This window comes from Echinops telfairi, unplaced genomic scaffold (assembly GCF_000313985.2).
Source record: "Echinops telfairi isolate 266 unplaced genomic scaffold, ASM31398v2 ScPeMD7_44;HRSCAF=162, whole genome shotgun sequence".
In the NCBI taxonomy this organism is placed as follows: domain Eukaryota; kingdom Metazoa; phylum Chordata; class Mammalia; order Afrosoricida; family Tenrecidae; genus Echinops; species Echinops telfairi.
The window spans coordinates 8,352,511-8,367,126 of record NW_022103942.1 but is presented as its reverse complement, the minus strand read 5'-3'; the positions used below and the strand labels follow the sequence as shown (position 1 = coordinate 8,367,126).

The 14,616-nt window shown below is 39.1% G+C and overlaps 1 non-coding gene across 1 annotated transcript; it reads left to right on the top strand.

Annotated features, from left to right (window-relative positions):
* The first annotated feature begins 14,166 nt into the window (after positions 1–14,166).
* Positions 14,167–14,285, top strand: LOC115869760. Its single transcript, XR_004046355.1, has one exon. It is a non-coding gene; the product is annotated as a 5S ribosomal RNA (ribosomal RNA).
* Positions 14,286–14,616: the final 331 nt, after the last annotated feature.

The window sequence follows — 14,616 nt, the reverse complement described above, 5'->3', positions numbered from 1 at the left end:
TAAAGCACTACTTTACTCATACATGGTGGGGGGAAACCTTAAAAGGAACATGCCCGGCTTAACCCCAAATCTAAGAAGCCCTGAATCTACACTTTCAGAGAAACAGAGAAAAAGTATTTTCCTGTTGTTGTTTTTTAAAGAGCAGCTTTCAACCATTGGGTTATGATCTATTATTTTGTCACAGATTGGTTTTAAGATGTACTACAATTAATGTTACTAAAAATATTTTAAAAGGGAAGTTTGAAGTTTTATTTACTTTTTAAAATGTTGATCAATTGATGGTTGTCCTTCTAATTCATCTGCATTCCAATATGCTTTCTTAAGTAGAAAAGCTGAGTGAGGTTTCAATAAATTTTCCTCTTGTCTCCATGAAGGGATTCATGTATGTATTATTTTAACAAATTTTTGAAAGTCTCTTGAATACTTCGGGTGGTTAGGTGCTGTAATAAATGCAAATATAATTAAAACAAGGGCCTTGCCATTTGGAGGTCATAAATATCTGATGTGTGAGGCAGGAATGCAAAAAATTAAGTGCAATCCAAGAGATGTGAATATAAATAAACACTACTTGCTGTGGGATAATTAAGGGACCTGATTGATGGCATTTTGGGGAAAATACTTAGCTACCAGCCAAATTACCAGCAGTTCAAACCCAGAAAGATATGCCAGTCTGCTTCCATAAAGATTTATGCTTTAAAAATCTATGGGGCATTTCTACACTGGGTTTCAGAGTCACTATGGGTTGGAATTAACTCAATAGTAGTTGGTCTGGTTTAGTTGTAGGTGAGAATACTGGGAACAAAGAAGCCTTGTCTGGATGAGTCAAGGAAGATTCCATAAAATTAGGATCATTCTCCCTCCAGTGCCCACTACCCTCAAGGAACCACTCAGCACTCGTATATCAGATTACCAGCTGTAGTGGTGGTGGTGGTGGGTATATATATATATATATACCCACCACCACCATATATATATATATATATATACACACACACATACACACATACATGTATATGTTGTTGTTAGGTGCCAACAAGTTGGCTCCAAGCCATAGCGACCCTGCGCAGTGAAACCGCATGAAACATTGCAGTTGTGTGCCATCCTCACCATTGTCCCTATGCTTGAGCCAATTGCTGAAGCCACTGTGTCGATCCATCTTGTTGAGGGCTGTTCCACTTTTAGCAGCCCACGGAACTTTCAATATTTTTTTTCCAGCACCACAATTCAAATGCATTAGTTCTTCTTTGGTCATCCTCATTTTGTGTCTAATTTTCACATGCGTATGAGGCAACAGAAAATACCATGGCTTAAGTCAGGAGCACCTTAGTCTCCAAAACAACATCGTTGCTTCTCAGTACTCTAAAAAGGTCACGTGTAGCAGATAGAACTAGTAAAACACATCTTTTAATCTCTTGACTTCTGTTTCCATGAGCATTGATTGTGGATCCAAGCCAGAGAAAATCCTTGACCACTGAGGTAGTTAATTTATTGTTTCAATCTGGCCAATAAACATATGTGGGGTTAATTGAAGGGCAGAGGGATAAATGGCTCAGTGAGCCTCGCCTTTCTAGTTCTTCGGTCTCTTGCTTTGTGATGGTCGCACCAGGATGCAGCTGCCTTAGCAGTTCTTGTTTCAGCTTGCAAGGCTGACTTCCTGCAAGACCTCCCCAAGGAGAAGCCACATGGACCTACTGTGATGCAGCCCTGGGTGCTGGAGCAGCCGTGTGGAGACCCCTGCCAGCAATGAGATGCTTACACATATACTGACTCAGCTTTCCTCCTGCAGTGAGCATCGTTGCGTCTGTTTTTTGAGATGGAGGAGGACTTTGTGGATTGGTGTTGGACGTATGGGTTAATGTTGGACTTGTGGGCTTGGGCAGCACTGGGTTGGGATGTTTTCTTGATGCACACTTAACCTTTATATAAACTCTCTCTTATACATGAGTTTCTGTGGATTTGTTTCTCTAAAGTACCCAGACTAACACAACCACTTTAACCTTTTCTTTATTTATTATCATGTTACCTACTGAGGTAGTTAGTTTATTATGCCAACCTGGCCGATAAACTCATGTGGAATTAATTGAAGGGTGGAGAGATAAATGACTTGGTGAGCCTCGCCTTTCTTGTCTCTTGCTCTTTGATCATCAGACCAGTGTGCGGCTGCCTTGCTTGTTCTGTGACTCAATTTGCAAGTGACACTACCTGTGGGACACCTAACCCATTGTTGTAATTTGAGGTTCCTTCAAGACCTGCTTTGCCACACCATTGGAATTTACATCTCTTGAGTTAGGAACTGTCGGACCTTGTCATCTGGCTGACTGTTGGTGACCTGTCTTGCTGCCTGTGCCTGGATAGCCTTAATTGCTCTACAGAGGACTACCCGGTGGCCCTCAAGACTTGAAGGACTGCCACTGTCTCACAACTGTCACGGGAGTGAGTTGCACTAAGCCATTTGTGCTGCTTTATAATTTAATTAACTGTTTATTTCTTATGTTATATATCTATCTATCTGTATAAAAATATGTAAAATTATTAGCATTCTGGTTTTGTTTCTCTAGAGAACCCTGTCTAACACACCTACCTATTGGTTAAGTTGTGAAGATTTTGGTCTTTACATTGAGTTGTAATCAATACTGAAGGCTGAAAACCTTGATCTTCATCAGCAATTGCTTCCATTCCTCCTCAGTTTCAGCAAGCAAGGTGGTGTCATATGCATATCACAGGTTGTTAGTAAATCTTCCTCTAATCTTGATGCCACATTCTTCATATGTGTATATCTATATAGCTATATCTATTTGTCTGAATCTGAGTGGTTCCCTGTTTAGATCTGAGGGTAGCAGGCACTGGAGGGAGAATGCAAGCCTTGAGAAAGGTATAGAAGATATTATTCCTTCCTGGGTTTTTTTTTTGTTTTGTCCCTTAATCATTTTGACAAATAGCTAGATACCTATTGGGGAAGGCAGGCATTCAATGGTGCAATGATTTGGCCAGCTGAAAGTTTGATGGTTGGAATTCTGCTGTTGGAATTCAACAGCCACTAGTCAGGAGAAATAACCTCATTATCAACTCCTTTAAAATAAACCAAAACCATAAACCAGGAGGGACAACCACCCATTGGGAAAAATTGCTTGCCAATATTTATATAGGTCTGCAGGGGAAGACTAAGTCCAGCATGAGGTTCCTAATTAGAATTCTTTTTCCTAAAAAATTTTAATTTAATTCTAAAAGTCAAAGGCTAATTGTAAAGAAATACATAACAATAAAATGGTACATTGAATACAATGCTAGGCTCAACTACATTTGCCTTTTTTTGAAGACTTACTCCACTACTGATAAAGATTTTTTTTAAATACCATTTTGTTTGGAGCTAATACCAATATCATATCAGTCTATATTTCAATCACATCAAGCAGTATTGTATAAATGCTACCGCAATCACTTTCAAAACATTGTTCTTCTTCTTGAACTCCTTGATATCAGCTCTCCTTTATCCCCTCCTGTCCCATTTTACCCCCTTGGAGCCCTTTATTCCACCTGTCTCTGTAGGTTCATTAATCCTGGGTTTCATATACTGAAAATCAGAAAAACATAACAGAAATTCAAGAGGGCAACCCACAGGCCAAAATACATCAGAGATAAACCCCAATATAAACACAAAGAGAGACAATGTTGAGAAGCAGAACAAGAGCAACATGTATCAGAGGGGGGAATCAAGTGGCAAGGTTTTAACTGTTCGAGTCAAGTTTATCATTTTGATTTCCGGTAGTCATCTCTCCAATACTCTCTGTTTGGTAACCAGTTTATTCTGATCCCTCAAATATGGATAGAAGGAAATCAACGGAAGGTCATATCCTGTGCAGATCTCACAAATGTATCTTGGGCTTACACTGTCATCCAGAGCTTTCTGCAAGCTAGAATCTTGCAATTTAGGACCTCAAACTATTCCCTCCTTCAGTTTTGGATTACATAATTCATAATCCATGGGTCATGGATGTTGGTGTGCATCTTCCATGTGGTCTTAGTTGACGTCTCACTTAGATGGCGGCTTGTTTGGAAACAAGCTTTTAAGACCCCAGACACTATTCTATCTGATAGGCAGGTACCCTGTATTTTCTTCACCACATTTTGCTATAGCACTCATATCTTCTGTGTTCCTTTCATGAGGGCGAGTATAAAGCAGGGCCTTGATATCAAAACTATATTTTCTCAAATTGGAGTTAGGATTTCATACAAGTTGAAAATCCATTCCTGGATCTATGTATTTTACCTATCTTTGGTTCCCCTTACAGACCTCCTTGTTAATTTATGGTAGAGAGTCGTACCAATCATCTCCCTGGAGCATAAAGATCTTCCATTAATAGTGTCACTGATTAACCCCTGGTAATAATTTTTTTAAACTATTGAAAGATATATTGGACCAGTGTAGGCTATCTACATGTCACAATACCTGAATGATTCACTTGTACAGAATAAATACTTTTGTGACTGGACGCTATTTATTCAAAAAATGGGAGTTGGTTGTCAGGCAAAGTTAACAATAATTTTCACTGGCATTGTCAATCTCAGATCAGCAATGTGGGGAACAGAAGGAATTCTCTTAAGTTGTCTCCCCAAAATATGTACCAAACTTAGCTGCTTAAGAGTGACTGTCGGCAAAAGTAGGTCAGAGGTTATTCTCCTTAACATTGGCCATCTGTAGTGGCTAGACTATTAGTCTGACTCACCCTGAATAAGACCCACTCCCTTCTGATAAGGATAATGGTGGTCTATTCACTTGCAGACTTACCAGAGAGGTCAAACCCGCCCAAGGGTGACCAAGGTTAGTTAGCCATTATCAGCTGTCTAGATCAAGCAGACACCACAGTCTATTCCACAACCAATGTGGGCACACCCCTGGGTGATTCCCCTCCTATTGATTGTATTGCCTATGTTAATATCCCTCCTGGTGACTCAGGTTATTGTCCACTATCAGGGAACTTGCATGCCTCCCAGAATAGTAATTGTCTGTTTTATTATGTGAGACATTAGAGTGATCAAACTTGTTCTAGAATGAATTGTATAGCCCTTTATGTGATGTATAACTCTATGATGCGTGGTTAGCAATAAATATTGAGGCTCCCTGGTACTCGAGAGGATGGCTGGAGAGGTGACTAAGGAGGACGAAGCAGTGGCTTCTTCTCTGACGGCTAAGCCCCCTCCACGAGGACCATCAAGCTGGGTGGAGGTGAGATATGCTACCATGAATTGCGTCTGACTCCATTACTTGACTCTATCCTTTAACTCTCATGCTCTCTATGACTTTACTATAATCTCTACTTATTATCGCTGTACAATTGCGCCTACCAAACCTGTGATGTTTTGTGGGGTTCCCTCTTACCCTTAACCCCACACAGCAAGAACACTATATATCTTAATACAGCAAGAAGGGCATTGATGCATTAAGTCAATGTTTGTCCGTGAACCAACAGTTCAATAATTTTGGTATAGCTGGCTTCGGATTCTTTGAACACCATACACTTTTTGTCTTAAGTCCTCAGTTTACAGGTGTGTTTGATATAGAGCCAAGTTCACTTAGTGGAGTTTCCACATAAGATTCCTCTGGTGTGGCCCTTGGAACATGGTATGTGCCTTAAGATCCAGGATTCAATGCCTCACTGTTCTATGGCACTTGGCCTGGGTTCCCAAGGTGTCTATAGAAACTTGGGGCAATGTGGCTTATTAGATGCATATTGCCAGGTATACGTCCCACCTTAAAAGTATTTTTAGTAATTTTTTCACCCACTTGGAGGTTGGTCCTCTGCCTTTTCTACCAACAGACATGCATTTGTGTTCTCCCAGATGTGTCTGATCACTTTCCCCTCTCCAGACTTGACTTTCCCATCATTATCTTTCATCCCTATGATAGGGATGTCTTTTTGTCTGAGGGGACCTTGTCATAGATTTGCATAGAAACCACTAAACAGTCAGCATACACTCACTCACCCTTGACAATTTGATCCCAGCTGAAGTGAGGAGCCCTCCGCCAAAGTGACCTTCAAGATATCTACCTAGATAAGATGGTGCATGGTTCACTGGCACCACTCAAGCTTTCCACAAGGCTGTCTAGCCACTCTGGCCCCCTGGGCAGCAGACTGAGTGCCCTACAACCCTGAGCTTGTGCCCCTCCTTTTGCTTGTCCCTACAGTGGTGGACTCACACAGGTAGATAACTACTATAACAAAGACATGGATTTGGAAGTAATCCAACTTCAGTTTAAATCTCTTTCATGAAGGATGTACCATAAATGGCAATTTAAGACTACCATTAGGTAAATTAATGATACTCTCAGTAGAATTACCATATGCCCCATAGGGATGACATAATGTTCTCCAATAAAAAGATAATAATGTCTCTAAAGTATAACCAGGATGTATATATTGCCCTACTTAATATTTAACCTCATGAAGAGATCTCTGATGACAGTGAAACCCCAAAATCCATTTGTAAGGTTCCTACTTGGAATAAGCCTCCAGAAAATCCTACCTAACCATTGACCAGGGATGTGAATAGCCTTGGTATCAGAGTGAATTGGAAAGTGAATTAATACATATGTAATTATGTTAAAATTTAGCACCTTATCACTTGTTCTTCCCTTTGACTCATTTTAAATTTGTTCTAGTTTTTAATCTTTCTTTTCTATTGAGGTTTTCCTCTGTTTTCTTTTGGTTTTGATGTTAGAGTTTTTAGCTTTCTATATGTTTTTTCTTTATATGAAATTCAAGGCTGGTAAATCTATAGAGCCAGTAACTGGATTAATAGTTTCTTAGGGTTGGGGAAGAAAAGGCTGTTGGGAAATGGGGAGCTAATAATAATGAGTATAAGAATGAAGAAAATGTTCTCAAGTTGATTGTGGTGATGATTGCACAACTCTTTTAAATATATTTAAACCAATAAATTGTATGATATGTGAATTATATGTCAAACAAACTGTTAAATTAGTGTTGTTAAAAACATGGCCACAAGACAGACCCCTCTATCCAAATCAACCAGTCTCAGCCAGAATTTAACAGGTAGAGACACACACCCTGGGAAATCAGATGTGAGACCTGAATTCTGGGTGCTTCAAGATTATTTTTCATAGTTTTATTTTTATTAAAAAACTCCTTTTCCCTCCAGAGAACTGGAACTTGGTGTATCAGTGAGTTTCCGTGGCTCCCCCTCCCCCAGCTCAGTGACTTAACGGTGCCAGGACTTATCTCCTCTGAACCTCCCCCTGAATGGAAGCCCCACTACTTTGCCTCTCCATTCCTACTACCTATTTACACCCTGGGGTCCTTGCATAGAGGGCCAAAAAGTTGGCATGGCACAGAATCTCCCTACTTGTCCACTTTTTCTTTCACAATCCTCCTTCTAGGGCCCAAGTTCCTTAACCAACCATTAAAATCACTGAGAGCTGGGAAGTGATGTGATGCCAAACTAAAGTGCCTTTATTATAAACACAGTAACATCATTCTGTTAGGCTTTATATTATATAGTGGGTTGATAAGTGACACTCATAGATTACTGGATATACTTTCCACCTACCGTATTCACCATTACCTTAAGACTCCGTTCTCCCTTTCTCAGTGAGACACACTTTCACATAAACTAACAAGTACTAGCATACTTCTTAAAATCTCCTTTTCTAATTTGTAAAAAATTACTGTATTTAACCAGAAGACCATGTATGATTAATATCACCACTTAAACCCTATTCTCGTATTCCTACTCACTCAACTCTATCACTTCTTCCTCATCTCCACACAATATGATTTCCAGCTCCAATCTGATCTTCCTCCTCTAATCCAAAGAGTCAGACCCCCTGCTATGCAACTCAGAACCCTACTCATCCACAGCTGAACCACTATGCCATGCAAACAACAACAGAGAACAGTAATGACCAAAAAATAAAGATAAACAAAGCCAACAATTAAAGATTACCCAAACCCAATGAAATGAACAGAAAATGAAGCCCTGGACCTACCAGAATCAGGTTACAGGAGAACAATGTTTAGGACCATACAAGCTATCTGGGGATCAATCCTGAAAACAAAGGAATAAATTGAGATTCTAAAAATCACATACCCAAAAGAAACCCAGAAACCAAACAACGAGAAAATTGAAATAAAAAGCAAGATAGAAAAATTGAGCAATAGAAGGGAAGAAAAGGAAAATTGAATCAGTAAACTCATAGACAACAAAGCAGATGTAAGCAAACAAGAGACGCAATCAAACAAAACAGCAAAAGAATTTGAAGAAAGCCTAAGGATGATGTGGGACACCATGACGAGACCTAATATATGTCTCATTGGAATACTGAAGCAGGAAAAATCAAACAAGTCTACAAATAAAATAGTAGAGAATTCATGGGGGAAAAATATCCCCCCAATATCACAAAGGAGAATATAATAACCATCCATGAAGCAGAGAGAATACAAAGAAAGTGAGATTCCAGGTTGGAGGTGGGGGAGTGAATTCATATAGTTATCAAATTATCTAACTTTAAGGAAAAGAAGACTGTAGAAAAAAAAAGTCATCACCAACAAATGTAAATAAATAAGAATAAACGCAGTCCACTCCCCAGAAACCATGCAACAAAGAAGAAATGAAGCAACACATACCAAAGTTTGAAAGGAAAAAACTGCCAACCGAGAGTCCTTTCTTGAAAGCTATCTGTCAAATATGAGAAGAAATAAAAATATTGTCAAACAACTAAAATTTTAGAGAATTCCCCAAAACAAAACCAGTATTACAAAAAAATATTAACCATATTTCTATGGTAAGCAAATCAACAACTGCGGCACACAACATGAGGCCACCACAGACTGTAGCCCTACCCCGAAGTTAACACAATGAAAACAGTTCTCAATACAAAACAGATCTAGAGGGAAACAGAAGACATGAATAAGCAATGAAGAGCTACCATCCAACACCCACAACCGTAGTCCAATTAAAAAATAAATAACAGAGAACAACAAATGCTGGAGAAGAAGTGTAGAGAATAGCAGCCTTATACATGGTTGGTGGGCTTGTAAATATGTAATATCATGGTGGAAAACCATATGGTGATTCCTAACACAGCTGGCAATAGAAATACCATACAATCCCACAGTACCATTACTGAGCATATACCCCAAAGGAATAAGAGACAGATCAGAAGCAGACATATTCTCTCCCATGCTCATTGCAGCACAGTTCACAATAGCAAGAAGTAGGAAACACCCCAAATTCCCATCAGCAGAAGGGATAAAATATCTTTGGTATATACACACAATGGAAAACAATGTATCCGGTGATGAAACCATGAAACATCTCACAACAGGGAGGAATCTGGAAAAAAATTATGCTGAGTTAAATTAGTCAATCACAAAAGGACAGATACTACTGTAGGGATGAACACGAGGACAGGAACAGGCTCAGGCTTTCAGGCCATTCAGTCCACTGGCCAACTTGGCCAAGCAGCTCATTAAACAGCCTGACTGGTGTCCATGAACCATGCACCATCCTCTTTATGTGTTTATCATGGTGGAGGGCATCCTCATTTCAGCAGGGATCAGATTTCCAAGAAAGGCAGAAGGGCAAGGTGACAATTTAGTGGCTGTCATGCAAATGTGTGATGAAATCCTTATGGATTGGCAGGCATTCTTACCAGAATGATGAGGAGGGGGAGGGAATCATGTCAGGAGGGATTGGGCAAGGGGAGGGAGTATACACATCTTGAAGAAGACAAGTGCACGTCTGTTGATAGAATATGGGGATTATCAGCTTCCTAGTGGGGGCCAGGAATGACTAATAGTAATTCTAAGGACTCTTATTGGGTAGTATGTCTAATACTGTGCTCCTAATAAGCCACATTGATCTGAGTTTCTGTACATCCCTGTACGGACTCAGACCATGTGCCACAGAATACTGAGACATTGAACCCTGGATCTTCAAGGAGTACAACACATTTCAATGTTCATACCCGAGGGATGTGATGTGGAAACCCCACTTGGTGGAACTAGGCTTTATCTCGAACACACCTGTAGCACTTAAAACCAAAGCTACATGGTGTGTGAAAAATCAGGAGACAACTATACCAAGAATATTGAACTGTTGTCAGGCAGACTAACATTTACTTACTACTTTAGTGCCCTAATTTCTGTATTTAGACATGTATTATTCTGGCAGACCTGTGTTTGACATTGTCAGTGAATATTACTGTAAGTTTTCTTGACCACCAACTCCCATTGTTTGTGTAAATAGTAGCAAGTCACATAAGAATTTATTCTTTATAAATCAATAATCCATGTATTGTGATTTGTAGTTAGCCTACACTTATTCAATCTCCATTTCTCAGTAGTATTTTAAAATTATTACCATAGGCTAAATCAATGATGCTAAAAACAGAAGGTCCTTATGCTCCAGAGAGATAATCGATAAGATTATCTACCATGAATTAACGCTATCTCTAAAGTGAACAAGATAGAAAACATAAATTCAGGAATGGATTTGGGGCTTGCACTTAATTCTCGCTCCAATCTAAGAACAATTTGTTCTGATGGCATGGCCTGCTCTATATTCATCCTCATGAAGGAAACATGGAAGACATGGGAGCTATAGCAAAGTACGGTGAAGAAATGAGATGGTACCCAGTTATCAGAAAAAATAGTGTCTGGGGTTTTAAAACCTTGTTTTCAAACAATCAACCCATCTAAATGAGACATCAAGTAAGCCCACAAGTAAGAAGCACACCAATATCCATGATCCAAGGATTGTTCACTGTGTAATCCAAATCTGAAGTAGGGAATAGTATCCCAGCTTAAATTGGGAGGTTCTGGTTTGAAGGAGGCTATGGATTACAGTGGAAATCCAAAATATATTTGCAGGATCCACGCAGGGAATAAGCGTCTGGTCATTTCCCTCTAACCATAATTGAAGGATGGCAATAACTTGGTGATCAGAATATTGTAGAAACAATTAAAATAGATTAAAATGAGAAATCTGATTTGAATGGTTAAAACCTTGTCATCTGATATCCCTTTTGATGCACTTTGTGCTTGATCTGGTTTTTAATACTTCCTGATTTTGTTTTTCCATACTGTGGTTTATCTCTGTTACTTTTTGTCATTGTTGGTAGCTTTCTTGACTTTGTTATGTATTTTCTATATTGTGCGGCATATGAAACCCAGCATGTGGGAATCTATAAATATAATAACTAGAATAAGGGTTCCTGGGAGGTAGAGAAGGGGAGGGGAGGGTAAGGGGGAGCTCCTATCAAGGAGTACGAGGAGGAAGAATATGTTTTGAAACCACTTGTAGTGGTGCTGTACAACACTGTTTGATTTGATGTCTGGGTGAGTATGTCTACATTAGGTCCTATGAAAATAGCTTGAAATAAAATAAGCCTGTTACATTTTAAAAGAATTAATAAAATAAAAAGAAAATGGAAACAACAAAATAACAAGTGCTATAGGAGCCTAGGTGTACAAAGATACCTTTAATCTTAGATGTGTAGAATGGAGGTGTTTTCGAGACACCTGGGTAAAATGATAAGTGGACAGTGGGATATTTGTGAGAATGAATTGATTCTGTTTTAGGAAAAAAACACTAAAATTAGCCAAAACCAAACTCATTGCCTGTCAAGTCAATTTTGACTCATGGTAACCCCATAGAACAGAATAGAATGGCCCCATAGGTTTCCAAGGTGGCAATCTTTATGGAAATGGATTGTCACGTATTTATCCCATGAAGCAGCTGGTGGGTTCAAACACCAAATTCCTCTTAGCAAGAGAGCACGTAACCCCTGCTCCACCCAAGCTTCCCACAAAGACTACAGATTAGGAAACCCTTTGCAGCAATTCAACTTTTTTCTATAGGGTCGTTATGAGTGGGATCAGACGCCATGGCACACAAATTACTCCCAAAATGACCGTTCCCTGAGGTAAAGGCAGTTGGTTCCAGTCTCCATCTTTTTGTTTCAGCACTCCCCAAAGTAGCCTATTGTGTTCCACAAGAGACACCTACATTATTTGACCAGCAATCTCTCCTCAGGAATCTGGATTCCAATTTAGAGCTCCTAGGTTTTGATAATGCCAGCTTCTTTTCTTTGCTCCCAAATCACTAAGGATAGTAGGTACATCCCAAGGTAGGAAACTGTAGGGAGAGAGCACATATATAGGGGAAAACTTGAGCATTTAGACAGGATAATGTTAGATATGTTTATGGGTAATATAATGCTTACAATTCACAACAGTTTATAACCTTTGATTTATTCAGCCTATGAATACCAAATAAATAAAGTAGCCATTCATAATTAGGAAAACTGAGACATTAGCCTGAACAAGCTAGTGATTTGTGCTTGTAGTTATACTGCTTCTAATTGGTGATTTTCCCTTGACCAAGTAATTTCTTCCCTCTCTCAAATTTAGTTTTTATAGTTTTAAATGAAATAAACTGAATATTCTTTGAAAGTCACCCAAAAAAATCACAGTTGCTGATTGTCATGGGAGATAGTGTCTGGGATTGGCCCTGGAGAAGGAAGGAGGTGACATGTATGATTGCTTTTAAGAGTCTAAATTACTATGTTATTTCAGAAATGGGCATTATGCTGAAGTTTAAGTCACATTTTACTTAAATGGTGGAACAGTCAAGTGAGTTTGAGCATTAATTTAGATGTTTAAGTAATTTCTTTATTTGTCCTAGACATAGTTTTAAATCATCTATCTGTGCTACATGTTACCTCCAGAATGTTATGTAAATCATTTAAGACTTCTGAGTATCAGTTTCATCACAATTAAAATTAGTGTACTGTCTTTGTAAGATATCAGTCCAAGGTTGATGGGTATGGGGTAGTGTGTTCATCTGGGGAGACTGGAGAAACAAATCTATAGATACTCACATGTGTATAAGAGAGCGTTCTATATCAAAGAGTAATTGAATACTGAGAAAACATCCAAGACTAGTCCAGATCAAGTGCATAAGTCCAATATTAGTCCATATGTTCAATACCAATCTATAAAGTCCTCTTCAGACTCACGAAACACATGTAATGACACAGAATGCAGGAAGATCACAGGACACTGGGTGGGGAATCTTGTGGATACAGTGGTGGCAGAAGCATCTCAGCACTGGCAGGGGTCTCCACATGGCTCTTCCAGTTCCCAGGGCACAGGGTCTATCAGCGTAATGCCATGTGTTTTGTCAGTAGAGCATCTCTCAGTGAGTGAGCAGAGAGAGTCTATGTCTCCCGCCTCCAAGGAGGAAATACAGGAGTTCCCAGAATCCTCAGGAGAAGGCCATGCCCACACAGAGTCCTCATTGGCTATGACCCAATTGACAGGCTAGACTCCACCCCTTCACTCATAATCCTCTCAAATTGACAACAGATTATATAACTAACACAGGTAGTAGAAGAATGATGCTTGAAACATTAAAAGTTTAATGATCTGATCTTTGAAACCCCCAAGTCCTTAAGTGGCAAGACACTTGCCTGAGTTAAAAACAACTACTCCTACAACTACTTAATGTTATTTTTAGGCATCTGAAATTCTTGTAATAAGGAATATGGTAGGAACCCTTGGGCTCATTGTTGGATTCAATCAGAAAGAACAAGGTGTTCCGGGATTACATCAAATTATGTATACTAAAAGTATATATCCTGGTGAATACTGAGTTAATAAACTTCCTTTCCTCACAGATGCATTAAGTAGAAAACACCTTCAGGATATTTTTTTTTTAGTTGCTGGAATGTATTCCATAGATGTCAAAGGGGAAAAAAGATGAGTACATCAATATCCTCAAAAAACTATATTTATATACTCATGAGTGATGGTTTTTCTATTACAAAATTCATTTACATAGAATATTGTGGCACCCAGACCAATTTTTCCCTTAATATACTGCATTTCTTAGCATTTCTAGCCAGTGAAAATAGATGGAATAAACTAAAAGCAAGAACATCTTTCTGACATAAAGAAGACAATTGTTTAAACTCCCTATGCTTACTTTCTAAATATGATTTTGCTGTGCTAGCTGCTGGCCTTAAAATAAAATTTTGCCAGCACTATTTATGTCACTAGTTCACTATGAAAAAGATAAAAGATAAACATGCATTCATAGGATGCAATAGCATCAAGGTAGAGTTCCAAGACTAAGAATAGTAAGATAGTCTATGGCCATACCACCCTGAATGCACCTGATCTCGTCTGATCTCAGAAGTTAAGCAGGGTCGGGCCTGGTTAGTACTTGGATGGGAGACCGCCTTGGAGTACCGAGTGCTGTAGGCTTAAAAAAAAAGAGAGAGTAGTAAGATAGTTCATCTCCTTAGGTTAACATACATTTGGATGTATTAATAGGCTCTCTATCCATTCTACACTTATATAGCTACATTCACATGTGCACACCTCCCTATGATCCAGGCATCCGTAAATAAGTCAGATGATCCTAGGTCCTGAAGGTGTTGGGTTACAAATTAAACTCCTTCAGCAATCACGCTGTTTTTCTTTCAGTTCACACAGATTATTATCTAAGTGTCTGGTTCATCAGATACAACAGGGTATATAAGGAAAGGAGTGGGAGGGGAAAGGTGGTTGAGACAGTATTTGAGCCAATTTAAAA